Consider the following 14,131-nt stretch of genomic DNA (forward strand, 5'->3'; position numbering starts at 1 on the left):
ACAAGGTGGCACATATATCTGGAGTTCGTTTGTAGTGGTTGGAAGTTTTGACATGCCTGTTCTGTCTTTCTCTCCCACTCTGTCTCAAAAAAAAAAAAAAAAAATTAAAAAGAGAGGGCATAAAAAAGTCCCAAAGGAACTTATAATAGAAGGGTCATATCTAAGTACAATGAAATTTTTATAACAAATTGATAGCCCATGTCATGCTAAATCAGTGGAAACTCAAGGCATTTCCATTAAAATCAGGAATAAGACAAGGATGTACATTTTCTCCATCATTATTGTACTAGAAGTATTAGCTAGAGCAATGAAACAAGAAAAGGAGATAAATATGGAAGAAATCAAAATATCTTTATTTTCAGATGGTATGATTTTATTTAAAAGATACCCCAAAGACTCCACCAGAAGACTCTTAGAACTTATATATACTAAAATTGACGGGATGCAAAATTAACACATAAAAGCCAGTAGGCTTTCTATATACCAATAACAAACCTGCTAAGGAAGAAACTGGGGAAATAATCACATTTGGAATTGCTGCAAGAAGGTATCCTCCTTAACAAATGTTGCTGTAAAAACTGGCACCTACAAGTTGGCTAATGAAACTACCCTGATTTCTTACCTCACACAAAAATAAACTACAAATAGATTAAAGAGCTGAATATCAGTCCTGAAACTCTGAGACTGCTATTAAAAAAAGTTGGGAAACCATTCAAGATATATACATAGGTAAGTACTTTGATTACTCAGGAAATAAGGCCAATAATGGACAAAAGGGACCTCATGAAGTTAAAATGCATCTGTACAGGACAGGAAACAGCTGACCTAGTGAAGAAGTAACCTTTGAAATGGGACCAAATCTTTGGTAGCTATACACCTTCCAAAGAATTGATATCTAGAATATACAAAAAAAAAAAAAATCTTAAAGAGAACTCAAACAAGAAAATGACGACTTGAGCAAAAAATGGGCTAAGGACCTGAGTAGAGAGTTCTCCATATACATATATAGTAATGGACAGTAAATATTTTAAGAAGTGTTCAACATCTTTATCTACCAAGGAAATGTAAACTAAAACTACTCAGATTCCATTTTACCCCAGTCATATTTCTTTTGGTGGGGAGGGTGCTGGAGATGGATTCCAGGGTCTTGTGCAGGGTAGCAAATGCTCTACCTCTAAGAGATATGCCCAGTGTAATAGATAGAAGATATCCCCTAGATATGTAGTGAAATAATTTGTTCTCTTAGACAGAGTCTCATGCAACCCAGGCTGGCCTTGAACTTACTATAGCTGAAGTGGATATTGAACTCCTGATCCTCTTGCTTCTACTTCCCAAGTGCTAGGATTATAGGTATGTGCCACCAGAATGCCAGTCAGAATGACTATCATCAAGAAAACAAATAACATAACAAGGAAAGCAAATAACAATAAATTCTAGAAAGGATGTGGGAGAAAAAGAAACCCTTATTCTGTTAGTTGGAGTGTTAATTAGTATAGAGCCATTATGGGATTCATGTGGAAGTTTCTTAAAAAATTAAATAGAACTACAATATCATCCAGTTATTCCACTCCTGGGCACATCCCAATAGGCATCTATGGTATACCCTGGAGATAATTTAAAACAGCTAGAAAATGGAATTAGCCTAGATATCTATCAATAGATTAATGGATAATGAAAATATGGTACATATACACAATGGAATTTTATTCAGCTATAAGAAATGAAACTTGGAGGAAAATGTACGGAACTGGAAAATATTATATTATGTGAGGTAATCCAGGATTAAAAAGACAAATAGCACTCTCACCTATATGGATCCTATGTTCTAATTTTTAATTTTTATATAATTTTACTTAAGTAGGAGTGAGTGTGTATAGAGACCCGGAAACTAGAAAGGGACTCATGAGAGGAGGAAAAAGAGATCTTAAGGGAGCAGGGTGGGAGGGGAGCAGGACACATGCGATTTGAAAATGGAACAGGTATACTGGGGGTGAAAGGGCTTTAGGGGGCATGGGGAACAGGGTAATGGGGGAGGAAAGGAGGGAGATGAGGGAGGAGCAACCCAAACTAAGTATGAAATGCCATAGGGAAGTCTGCTTCTTCATAAGCTAATTAAAAGAGTAATAATAAAATTGACAAAAAGTAACTGAGGAAGCTCTTTGGATAAAATGGGAGTGCCTTCTGATTTATGGCAGCCTTTCTTTTCTTCATCTTCAAAGACCATCATGCTGCATGCACCACTTGCTGCTCTTCCTCTGTCAAAAACACACATCATTGACTACTGCAGTGTACTATTAAGTACAGTATCTAATTAAGTATCAGTAACCAATAATTGAGATGCAGCTGACAGGCAAAACCTAACTATATCCTTTCTCTGAGAGGTTATAGTTGAAATCAACATTTGTATATAATGAAGGAGATGCATACATGATCAATCCAGGAAAGAAGTCAACCTAAAATTTCCTATTATGATTAGAAGGATAATCTTCCTGAAAGGAAAAAAGAAAAATATCACAATTTTTAAATTAGAAAAATCACAACTCTATGTGAAATTTGGAGGCATATAGTTTCAAAAATGGCAACTTTTAGTGGAAAAGGATGTCCTGAGCTGTGTCTGCTATATGTTGTGTTCTGCAATTCTTGTGCAATTAAAATTGAAAAGCATACTGAGTTCTAAAACATATTTTTAAATTTTCCCTTGCTGTTTCTAAATAATATAATGATTTATTCCCATTCAGAAAAGAAGGTTTGTTTTCTAAATCTAACTGAAAATTTAATTGTAGTGAGAGTAAGAGGAAAGTTGGAGGAAGGAGAGAAAGAGAGAGAGAGAGAGAGAGAGAGAGAGAGAGAGAGAGAGAGAGAGAGGGAGAGAGAGAGAGAGACAGCCTGCATCCACATTTGGTTACTGTCCCCAGTCCAGGCCTGACCTCATAACAACCCAGAGGAAGCAAGAATCACTTACCATCCAACTTGCAATTCATCTTGTGACTCTTCCATGCCAGCGCAGTTGTCTGTAGTTTAGAATGTGTTATCAAGTCAAAACTTATAAGTAGAATTCTTCCACTTCCTGATACTGGAGCGAGCACAGTGCATCTGCCTGGTTTGGAGCATTTCTAGGCATTTCTCAAAGGTTAGCTCACTTTACAAGATTGTGTTTTGAAACCATGAAAAACTGTTTCATCAAAACCTTATCTGATCATGATTTCTTTGTAAAAATTCTCTGTCCAAAGGCATTACTATTCAAAAGGGTCCACATTCGTTACCTTAGCCTGTTATTTTAGTTCTATAATATCTTTTTTAATCCTTTCTTTTAGGCACTTTATTTTTTTTTAACACTTCCCACCAAGCCTGTCACCAAGTCCTGAGCTGTCTTCTGTCCTAGTCGTTCATAATTTAATTGTATCTTTAAATACTTCTGTTAGCAGGACTATTTCCTCCCAAATGATGCTTGTTTCTTCCAAAGCCTTTGGTGCTGTTTATCTGCTAACATAATAAACTCTGAGCCATTTGGCCAACATTCCAGCCCTTTGACTGTGTGCATCCCAGTGTCACCTTTTCTTTCGTGCCACTAGGGACATTGTGTTTCTGCACCAATGAGTCACCCAAAAGTACCAGTGCCTTCAGATTTCTGGCTTTTTTTGTGTTCATTCCTCGTCCTGAATAATCCTATTCTTCTCCAGTTTTGGAAATCCTTACTCACACCAAGTTTTATTCCAGGCATTATCATCTTAGATAATTTTGCTTTCAGAAAGAAACACATCATGATAAAAGAACAAAGTAAATGTGAGGTGAACTGGATGAATGCTGAACAGAGGGAAAGTATTCTCAAGGATCTGTCTCACCTTGTATCTCTTGGACCTAGATTCTCTGTGTTGATCTCAGTCTTAGGAATCTCTCCACTTGTGCATGGTAGGATCGTGGTCCTCAGGAGCCCTAGGTTTATAGTCTTAGAAGAGAAATTCTGTTTTATGGCTCTTACATCAACCTAACACAGGACTTGAGTGTCTGGGTCTGTGGCATATATTTACTTTGGCTTTCTTGTTCTTTTTGTGACTTTGGATTTTCTCACTGGCTAGTGTAGGTCACACGGTTGTTCCTGTGGTAAAGGAGTAGGGTTCCACATGGAAGAATCATATAGAGTGAGAAATACACAGTTTTCTAGAGGATGTGATTTTTATTATAATTGTGTGCTACTTAGTTTAGAGCTAACTATTCATATATACCTTACCTTTTAATTCCAGGTGTCTGGAGGAACATATCAATACAGTCAATAAATCTGAGCTGAAGTCAATAAACATTAGCTGACTGAGGAAACTACCAGGACAGGAGACAAAATAGAACCCTAAAGTTGATTTTTTATAGATTTTATTTCACTAATATTCTTTTCAGATTTCTCATTAATGAGACTAGATATTTTCCAGTGACTAAAGGAAATTGGAGTTCACAGCAAATGGTGGGCAGAGTTAATGTTTCAGACATAGTCAAATAATTTATAATAGCAGACTCAAATATTTAAACTATGATTTGACTGGCAAAAATCACTGTAAATTAATTTTTCACTTATAAAATTATTTATTTATTTGAAAAGGTGTTAATCTGGTTTATTACTATTGCTAAAACAACACTTAAAGCTTTCATTTTGAAGTGTATTAGAATTTGGCAGCCAGTTTTGTTTTATAGTCTAAGAAAGTATTGGTCTTGCCAAGGAGTTTAAAAAAGTCTTCCAAATGGAAAATGAAGTAGCTCCTTTTATTCTTTCCTTTTCTTAGTAACTTTACCTATTTTACGTAAATATCCCTTTTTTTCACTCTTTGCTCTAAATAGCCCATGGGCTTTATTTGAACCAGCTATTCTGTGGGCAGGACGAAGCACCAGCCTCAGATCACATGTGGCTTCAAGCATGGATGGTGCCAAATTGTGAGCACTTAATGTGTAATGTTTCCTTCAATCTTTGAACAGAGTAATTTATAAGCTTGTCTCGTCAGTTCTAGTGATTTTTCAGTGGGGGGATTAAGCATCATGAATGCAGATTCAGATTTCCCCTACAGCAAGTTCATCTATGCCACTGCTGGGTACATTTGTCTTTGGACCTGCTGCTTGCCCTCCATGCACCTGACTGTACCTACCTGTCAAATGGAGCTTGTGGTACCTTGTGTTGAAAATCGGGAGGTGAAAAACATGTCCACAATTCAGTATAACTATTATGATGTGAATGCTGGTCACAATCACTTTCCAGAGAAAGCAAAGCTGGATACTAAAGGGAGACTATGGTGTGGACTATATTTTTAAATTTTTTTTGTTTTCATTTATTTGAGAGTGACAGACAGAGAAAGAGGGAGAGAGAGAGAGAGAGAGAGAGAGAGAGAGAGAGAGAGAGAGAATGGGCGTGCCAGGGCCTCCAGCCACTGCAAATGAACTCCAGATGCGTGAATCCCCTTGTGCATCTGGCTAATGTGGGTCCTGGGGAATCAAGCCTAGAACCGGGGTTCTTAGGCTTCACAGGCAAGCACTTAACTGCTAAGCCATCTCTCCAGCCCTGGAGTGGACTATTCTTTTTTTTTTTTTTTAAGTTTTTATTTATTTATTTATTTATTTATTTATTTATTTGAGAGCGACAGACACAGAGAGAAAGACAGATAGAGGGAGAGAGAGAGAATGGGCGCACCAGGGCTTCCAGCCTCTGCAAACGAACTCCAGATGCGTGCGCCCCCTTGTGCATCTGGCTAACGTGGGACCTGGGGAACTGAGCCTCCAACCCGGGTCCTTAGGCTTCACAGGCAAGCGCTTAACCGCTAAGCCATCTCTCCAGCCCTGGAGTGGACTATTCGTAAGGACATATTTAACAATAAAAAAATTGTGGTATTGTTGTTGGCATTTAAGACAGAAGAATGCCCTTGTTTCCTCAGTGATAAAATGTCCTTGTTTCTGTCTGTGAGACAATAAAATCTCAGCTCTTCATTTTGTTCTCTAAGTGCTTCAACCACTAGTGTTTTCTGATTAAAGACACCCTCTCTTGATGGGGATTCCTAGGCCAGACCCTTTGTGATGTCTCTTCTTTCCCCAAAGACAACCATCCCAGACAATTGGAAATCAAATTCAATCTCTTTGAGTTGTAAAGTAGCTGCACTCCAGTTTCTTCAGTACAAAGGATGGGAGCAGAAGCAAGACGTAGTATTTAGACAGAGCTAGGTAGATATCTGAGGGTGCTATGAGGCCATAAACCATAAAACTTCGTTGTGATCAGAGCCATGGAAGTGTCAGACTTATTATGACTCAGTGTCATTATTGTTGGGATTCTAGGCTGATCACAATGTCTCCTGCAATGCACATTTCTGTATAATATGTACATATGACATGTTTTCAATTTTATACTTGTACCCATCCACTGTTATTCTGTTATTACTGTCTATAATAATGTTAGATTTTTTAAAAATCTGCCATAATTTTAAGCTTAGAGAAATGTCACAAGACTGGTTTAAAAATTGTACAGTCTTTACTATTTGGTCCAATTCATCCATCTTGTTTAGAATGAACATGTGTGAAGGATTTCATCTCATCATTAAATGAAAGAGACTAGTGAGTATTATTTTGAGCTCAAAGGTTCACTTATTGATCAGAAATATTGAAGCAAATTTGCAAATGTTTGCAGAAGTTGCTTCTTCCCAAGTGGGCAAAGGATGACATGAACCTGAGTGTGGCAGAATTTATTTGCTCTCTCGAACCAAGAATTATTTTGCATTGCTTGGGTGGTTCACTGACTGTTTAATATTTAGCCACATATCCTTTATCGTTTCCTCTTTCTCTAATTAAATTTTTCTGAACCTTCGGAGAGTAATTTGTATGCGCCATGCCCATAGAGCCTTTAATACCTTTAATTTGGTATGAACTATTTAAGAAAACACATTCTGTTACATAAGCAGAACAGTTCTTTAACTCAAGAAACTTAACGTTGATACAAGGCTTTTCTCCAATCTACAGCCTCCTGTTTTATCAGATATCCTAATAAGACCTTTTATAGTATTCTTCATTCTTTAGCACTAAATTCAAACCAGGGTCACATTTTTTCATAGCTATTATATCTCTTTTGTGTCTTTTGTATTTCTAGGAAAATTTGAAGTAGGTGTCTGTTGGAAATTTCAAGCCAAAGACTAATATTTCTCTCTCTCTCTCTCTGTGCGTGTGTGTGTGTGTGGGGGGGGTGGGTGATGTGTATATGTGTGTTGCTTCATTTATAATTAATCCTCAGCTATTATATGAAAAGCCAGCTTTTTTTAGGTTCTTTCAACTCCAAAGTCATACTGGGGGTGGGGAAAAGCAAGCATAAATCAGAACATCAAAGTAATTCCCACTGAGCCGACAGTGTACAAATAGCTGTTGATGAGTTTGCCATGCTTACTGAACTGAGTAAGTATAAAAGCTTTTGGTGTGCATTCCTATTTTCAAGCCCAATACAGTACGTTAACCTCAGAATATCAAATTGAGTCAGGGGTTCTGAGAAGAGCTGTCTGCAAAGCAGTTAGAATGACACTCCCCATTACACTAGCTAGATTCAGATCTCAGACAACCATAACCAGGGCTTTCCCAACCCTTCACCAAGTCACAGATGCACTGCCACCCAAATCACTGACTTAAAGACCCCTAGGCTTGGTCACCTGTGAAGTTCTCTGTGTGGGAAGCTGAATCCACAGTCAGGGTGCTTTCCCTGGTGAGGCAGGAAGCACCCTGTCCCCCCAGGCTGCTTGCACATAGAATGCCAGGCCAACTCCAACTGCGCAGTGTGCTGCTGACTGGCTGTGTCAGCTGCCCATCAGACCGCACTAAAATAGAACTGCTTGAAGCCTGAAGCATGAAGCATGATATTAGATAAAGTGATGAAATTTCACTCGATTAAAGAGCCAGGTCAAGGACAGTTACCTTGGGAAATTCTCTTTTTCCTCAAATATTCTTGCAACTTTGATGAATTTATCATTTTCTTGCTCATTTTTCATTACTATCTAGGGCTTTATGAACAATAAAGTGTGCCCTCATCAGGCACTGACATATTGGAGTGATCAGAATGATAGGTTATGTTGATTCAAAGGAAGAAAAAGAAAAAGAAGAACAAGACTGACATTGCTGCAGGTCAAAAGCACTGGAAATGTTGGATTGATTTGTTTAGACAGTTGTTTGATTTCTCCCTTCCTTTCTCTAGCTGCCCCCTACTCTTCAAGAAGAGGGATAGGAAAAAAATCACAGAAGGATAATCTTATTTTATTTTAGGCCAACTGAAGGACAGGCACAGAAGCATATGGCTTGCCAGAAGTTTTTATTTTTATTTATTTGATTTATAAGGACAGGAGGAAAATGCTGCTTGCAAAGGGCTTCTTTTATCAAAAGCACTTGCAATGGTCTAGAAGCAAACAAGTACTCCAATCAAGCTGGGGCAAAGCTACCTGGATGAATGCTTCTGGTAGTTAAACTTTCAAGAAAGCATTTTTGATATATTATTATTTTACTTAAAAATATCACATGCCAAAAATTTTCTAACAACGGTCTGAGTAGAACTCCATTGTATAAATGTGCCACATCTTCTGTATCCACTAATCAGTTGAGGGACATATAGGCTGGTTCCTCTTCCCAGCTATTATGAACAATACTAAGCAAAAGTAGTAGTCTACATATTGTCATTTTGCTTAAGATGAAACTTATGCTTTACCTTGAACAACAGTAAAACATCACTTGGAGCCCAATATACTCATCAAAAATTGTTTGTTTCATTTCTTAGGATAAACATGGTAAATATTCTATTAGAAGAAGGCTTTGTGGCCCATATGGATTATGACATCTCATGATTTACATCAATCCTGTAATGCAGTTTAAAGCAGCTCAGATACTTGCTCTAGGGAATGGAATTTTTCAGCCTTTCCCAAGAGGTTCTGATTACCCCAGAGCTCATTTCATGCAATAACAGAACAGAAATTTTCCTACAAGCAACAATATCAGAATTTCAATGTAGAATTTGCTACTGTGGGAAGACCAGGTGATTCTCCTGTGTGCTGGGAAATGTGTGTTCCTTTCTAGAAAAGAACTGGAAAAAAATTGCCCTGCTTTCTACCCCAGTATACCAAGCCAAGCCATGGACAGAGGGGACTGTTGAAGTCAGGTTTGCATTTCTGGCAGAAATCACCTGACCAAGAGCAGCTTGACGGGGTTGGGGAGGTTAATTTTGGCTTATAGACTCAAGGGGAAGCTCCATGATGGCAGAGGAAAATGATGGCATGAGCAGAAGGTGTACATCACGTCCTGGCCCACATCAGGTGGACAGCAGCAACAGGAGAGTGTGCCAAACACTGACAAGGGGACACTGGCTATAACACCCACAAGCCTGCTCCCAACAATACACTGCCACAGGAGGAGTTAATTCCCAAATATCCATCAGATAGGAAACTAGCATTCATAATCCTAAATTTGTGGGGGACACCTGAATCAAACCACTGCAAGGACCATACCATGTTTGTCATCACAATCAAATTATATTAGCATTTTCTCTTTCCCTTCCTTCTCTAATTTTGTGCTTTTATCCTATTTGAACATAAGGAACTGAAAGACTGAAGTACTCCAGTGTTGTTTCTTCTACTCTGAGGGGTTGATTATTTCATTTTGAGCACACATTTCTGACGCCTCTGCTAGCATGAAGGGAGAGATGCAATTCTCTCTTCCCCTGGCATCTTCAGTGACATGACATATCATTGATAGACTACATACATACATCTTTTTGGGAATGGGGTTCTAGCAGCACATAAAGTAAGTACTTAATTGTTACTTTTTTAGATCACTCTTGTAGAGAAACAAGGATATTTAAAATCTAATTTTTAACCCTTTAAACACAGATTTCATTTTCATTATTGTTGATCCACATTAACCCCACAAACCAAAACAGTAATGTTATAGCAACAAAAGTCTACACATATTTTAATTGTATTTTTTTCATTCTTTAATTATTAGAATTTTGCATGACCCCTCTTATCTAAACATTGAGCAGGGGAGAAACTGCATATCTTTCTATTTTAAGGTGGACCTATTTGTCTTATCTTTCTTTTCTGGGCACTATGCATCATGTTTATTGCTAGGCTCAGCTAAATTCATCCCTTCTGGTTCATTGTATTGGAAGTTGTGTGCTGTACCAGAAAACTCACTTGCAGCCAAGGCTGGGCTTTGGAAGAATATTTGAGCATCTCTGAGTGTCAAGAGAATTCCTCTGACATCACACTTAAGAGATGCTTTCAGTGCAGGTTTAGGCCACTGTCTTTCTTCTTTCTTGTTTCTTGGCTTATACAGATCAGGTAGGATTTATAGTAGAGATGGATGAGTAGATAAATGAGAATATGAGGTAGACTTCATGGATCCTGGGTTTAAATTAGTCATAGACATATGGAATATTCCTGGGTTTGAGCATAAAGCTCAATGGGAGATCACTGGCTGAGTATGAATAAGGCCCTAGGTTGTAACATCAGCACTGAGAACACACACACACACACACGCACACACACACACACACACACACACACACACACACACACCCTTTTAGGAGAACTCTGCCATACTTAAGGTCCACAAAGAAACATCAGAAGTGTGTTTTGTTTAGAAAGACCTTAAACATATTAGACATGTTTGAAGACTTTTTAGTGTTTTAGTTCCGGTCTGAAATCAATTTAGTCCTGTTCAAACTCAGCAGAAAAGTTGAATCTTGTCTCTCTCTCTATATGTGTGTGTGTGTGTGTGTCTGTGTGTGTGTGTGTGTGTGTATATATATATATATATATATATATATATATATATATACACAAATTTTGTGCAAAAATTTTATCTTGTTTTAATATTTATTTATTTATTTTCTTTTTTCCAAGTAGGGTCTCTATCTATCCAGGCTGACCTGGAATTCACTATGTAGTCTCAGGGTGGCCTCAAACTCATGGAGATCCTCCTACCTCTGCCTCCCAAGTACTGGGATTAAAGGTATATACCAAAATGCTAGGTTTAAATTTTATTTCTTTTTTTAAAAATTTTATTTCTTTAACAATACTATTCTATCATTTCATTTGCTTATTAGCCAATTATGCTTTTTCCTGCCAATTACCAGCTCTTTTACTTTAATATTTTCTTATTTACAATTTACTAATTGATTTGTGAGAGCACTTCGAACCTAAAAGAGGCCTGATTATTCAAATAAAAAATACATATGTGCAAGTTTCACTCCAGGAATTTTCTTTTAAGAAGTTAGCTCACAGATAAGCTTGTCTCTGCACAAAAAAAGTACCTTCACAGGGACCATCACTGCAGCCTGGCTTTAACAGCCTTAAATAAAATCCATGTGGTATTCATTAATGAGAATGCAGTGAAGATGTATATATATATATATATATATATATATATATATATATATATATATATGAAACTAGAAACCACCAGAAAAAGTGATAGTCATAAATCTTCTGTGTTCCCCCTTCTTCCCACTCTTCAGGTGGTAGGCAGGGCACAAACTCAGGTTCAAAAGCTGGCTAGCCAGTGATTTCTGTGAGCCTCCACCAAGCCTTAAGCCTGGATGATAGTAAATCTTTATGTCTGTTGTATACTAACTATATCTTCTATGCCTAGCAAGTATCTAGGGGGAAAATGCTAACAGTAGGTACTAATAAAAAAGGGAAAAGGGTTGGAAAGGGAGTTTTCTATTCCACTGGAAAGGTTAATCTTCCTTAAAGGATCATTTTTTTGGTTTATTTTTAGTGCTTTAACTTTATTTTAGATAAGTTTTTATATTCCTGGAAAAACTGACTCTGCCTTCTCAGACATGCATAGCCTCCCCCTTTATGCATTCCCCACCAGAGTAGTATATTGGATAGGACGGATGGCCCTACAATTACACATCAAAGTCACTCAAAGTCTACAGTTTATATTAATGTTCTCTCTAGCACCATACATTCCATGAGTGTGAACAAATTTACAGTTACACATAATCTCCACTGTGATGTCCTCTAGTGGTATCCTACACTGTCCTAAGAAACCTCTGTGTCTGTGTTCTGCCTGTTCAGTCCTATTTTCCCAACCCCTTCCCCCCACTCTTGTTACAGTCTCCATAGTTGTGTCTTTTCCAAAATGACCTTTAGTAGTTATGCTCTATTGTTTCCCACTATAAGCCTTAAGGAAGCAAATTTCCTTCTTTCAACACTCCTGCTCTCTGCGGATGTTCAAAGATGCCAGCAACTGCCCACTTTTCTACTTTACCTATTTCCCTGAAAGCACCTTTTTCATTAAATTCTTCTAGAATTGGTCTAGACTCATCAGGAGCTATTGTTTTTGCATTAGTCCACTCCTTTGTCACACATTAAGCCTGGCTGTGAGAGACATAGTATATTAAGGCTTGTCATTCTGCATATAATATTATGCCACTAAAGTCACATTACAAGAATTGCACCTGCATTCAAGCATTTCAACACAACACAGTGGCTCACAGTGTGGAAACTGAGTGCATTGCTTGCAGTCTTTGGAATTTTTGATGGAGTTGAAGAGGTGTGCACTGCACTTAGCCATGGTGAAAATATTTGGCATAAAAAACCCTGCATTTTGTTAGTCCCATCTCAGCATTTCAGGGGTACAGCCCCAGCATCCAACACAATCCACAGCCAAGGCCTGTGCTCAAAGCCATCACACCATGCTGGTTCCTAAGAGTGTACCTGCAAACCCACCACTTCCTCACATGGAGCATCAAGGAAGGTGAATGGCTCACTTGGACAAAAGGATTGCCTCCTCCCCAAAGAGAATGATCCCAGTGAATGTGCTTGAGGTGCCATTACTGAAACTCTTGACAATCAGATAAATGGATGCAAATTTGGCTGTTTTGATATGTAGAAGATAGGCCTTTATTTTTCTTTTTCACTTCTGATTGTTAAAAATGGAAAAATGAAATTTCATTAACACCTGCTAACTTTTGAACTGCACCTGGAATCCTTATTTCTTAAAATTGTCACTTTACTGTCTTCCTTTTCAGCACAAGAACAAAGAAAAGTCCTCTATTTTGAGTATGATGTTATTAGTCATTATGGGGCTCCATAAGGGAACAAGGACTCTATCAGGAATTGGGCTAGAAGCCATTGGTACGATATTTTGTAGAAAAAAAATTGAACTGTACTCTGCCATGTTCTGAGAACTTGCCTGAGGTTGAATTGAAGGGTAATGGACTCATCTTTTTCTTTTTAGGGGCAAAGGGAAATTCAAGGCAGGATAACAGTCAAGATAAAGATGGCTATTGTTGACTTCCCTTACTCAGATCTATAATGGGGCCGAGGGGACAGAAAGAGACAAGTGGAGTAAAAAGATGTGAAAAATGTGAAGATTAGCAAGAAAGAGAATATGAGGAAATTTAAAAATTCCCACAAGAGGCATGCTAAGGAAACACCTGGAACTGTTAAAGAGAAATCTTGTGCACTGTACTTGAACAATATTAAAAGGGTGCTCAGGGGCAGTTAATGAGCACTTGCCTGTAAGGTTGAAGGACCCAGGTTTAATTCCCCTGGACCCACTTAAGCTGGATGCATATGGTGGCATATGCATATGGAGTTCATTTGTGTGCCCATTCTTTCACTCTCGCTCTATCAGTCTCTTAAATATATATATAAATGAAAACAACATACTTTTTAAAAAAGATGCATAGGGTAAGACCATAGTCATTGAGGGCTCTAACTTCTGAGAATGTAAACTTTCAAAAGAAGAGCACCTGGATAGAGAATGCCTAAAATGTCATAGGAGGTGTTCCCTGGTCTTGAACAACTGACAAGGAAAGCAGTTTAACAGATTGATTTAGTATTCAAGGCAGCTATATGCCTTGTTTTGAAAGGCACTTCAGTAACACTTTTGCCAGTATTTTAACTCCCTCATGCCTTGAAGCTTGGCTCATGCTACACTCTGATTGGAGGAAGAATGTCTTACAGTTTATTTTTCAATTTGGAAATCTCACTGAAAATTGACTAACCTTAATCCTTACTATGACCGTATTGGTAGGTAGGATCTTTAAAGAGGCAATTAAGAAGTCATAATGGCTGGACTCACTCTTTATCAGTCCATTTTCTGTTACTAGTAACATATCCCTACAAGAGAA

The sequence above is a fragment of the Jaculus jaculus genome, chromosome 1 (assembly GCF_020740685.1).
Source record: "Jaculus jaculus isolate mJacJac1 chromosome 1, mJacJac1.mat.Y.cur, whole genome shotgun sequence".
NCBI classification, from domain to species: Eukaryota; Metazoa; Chordata; class Mammalia; order Rodentia; family Dipodidae; genus Jaculus; species Jaculus jaculus.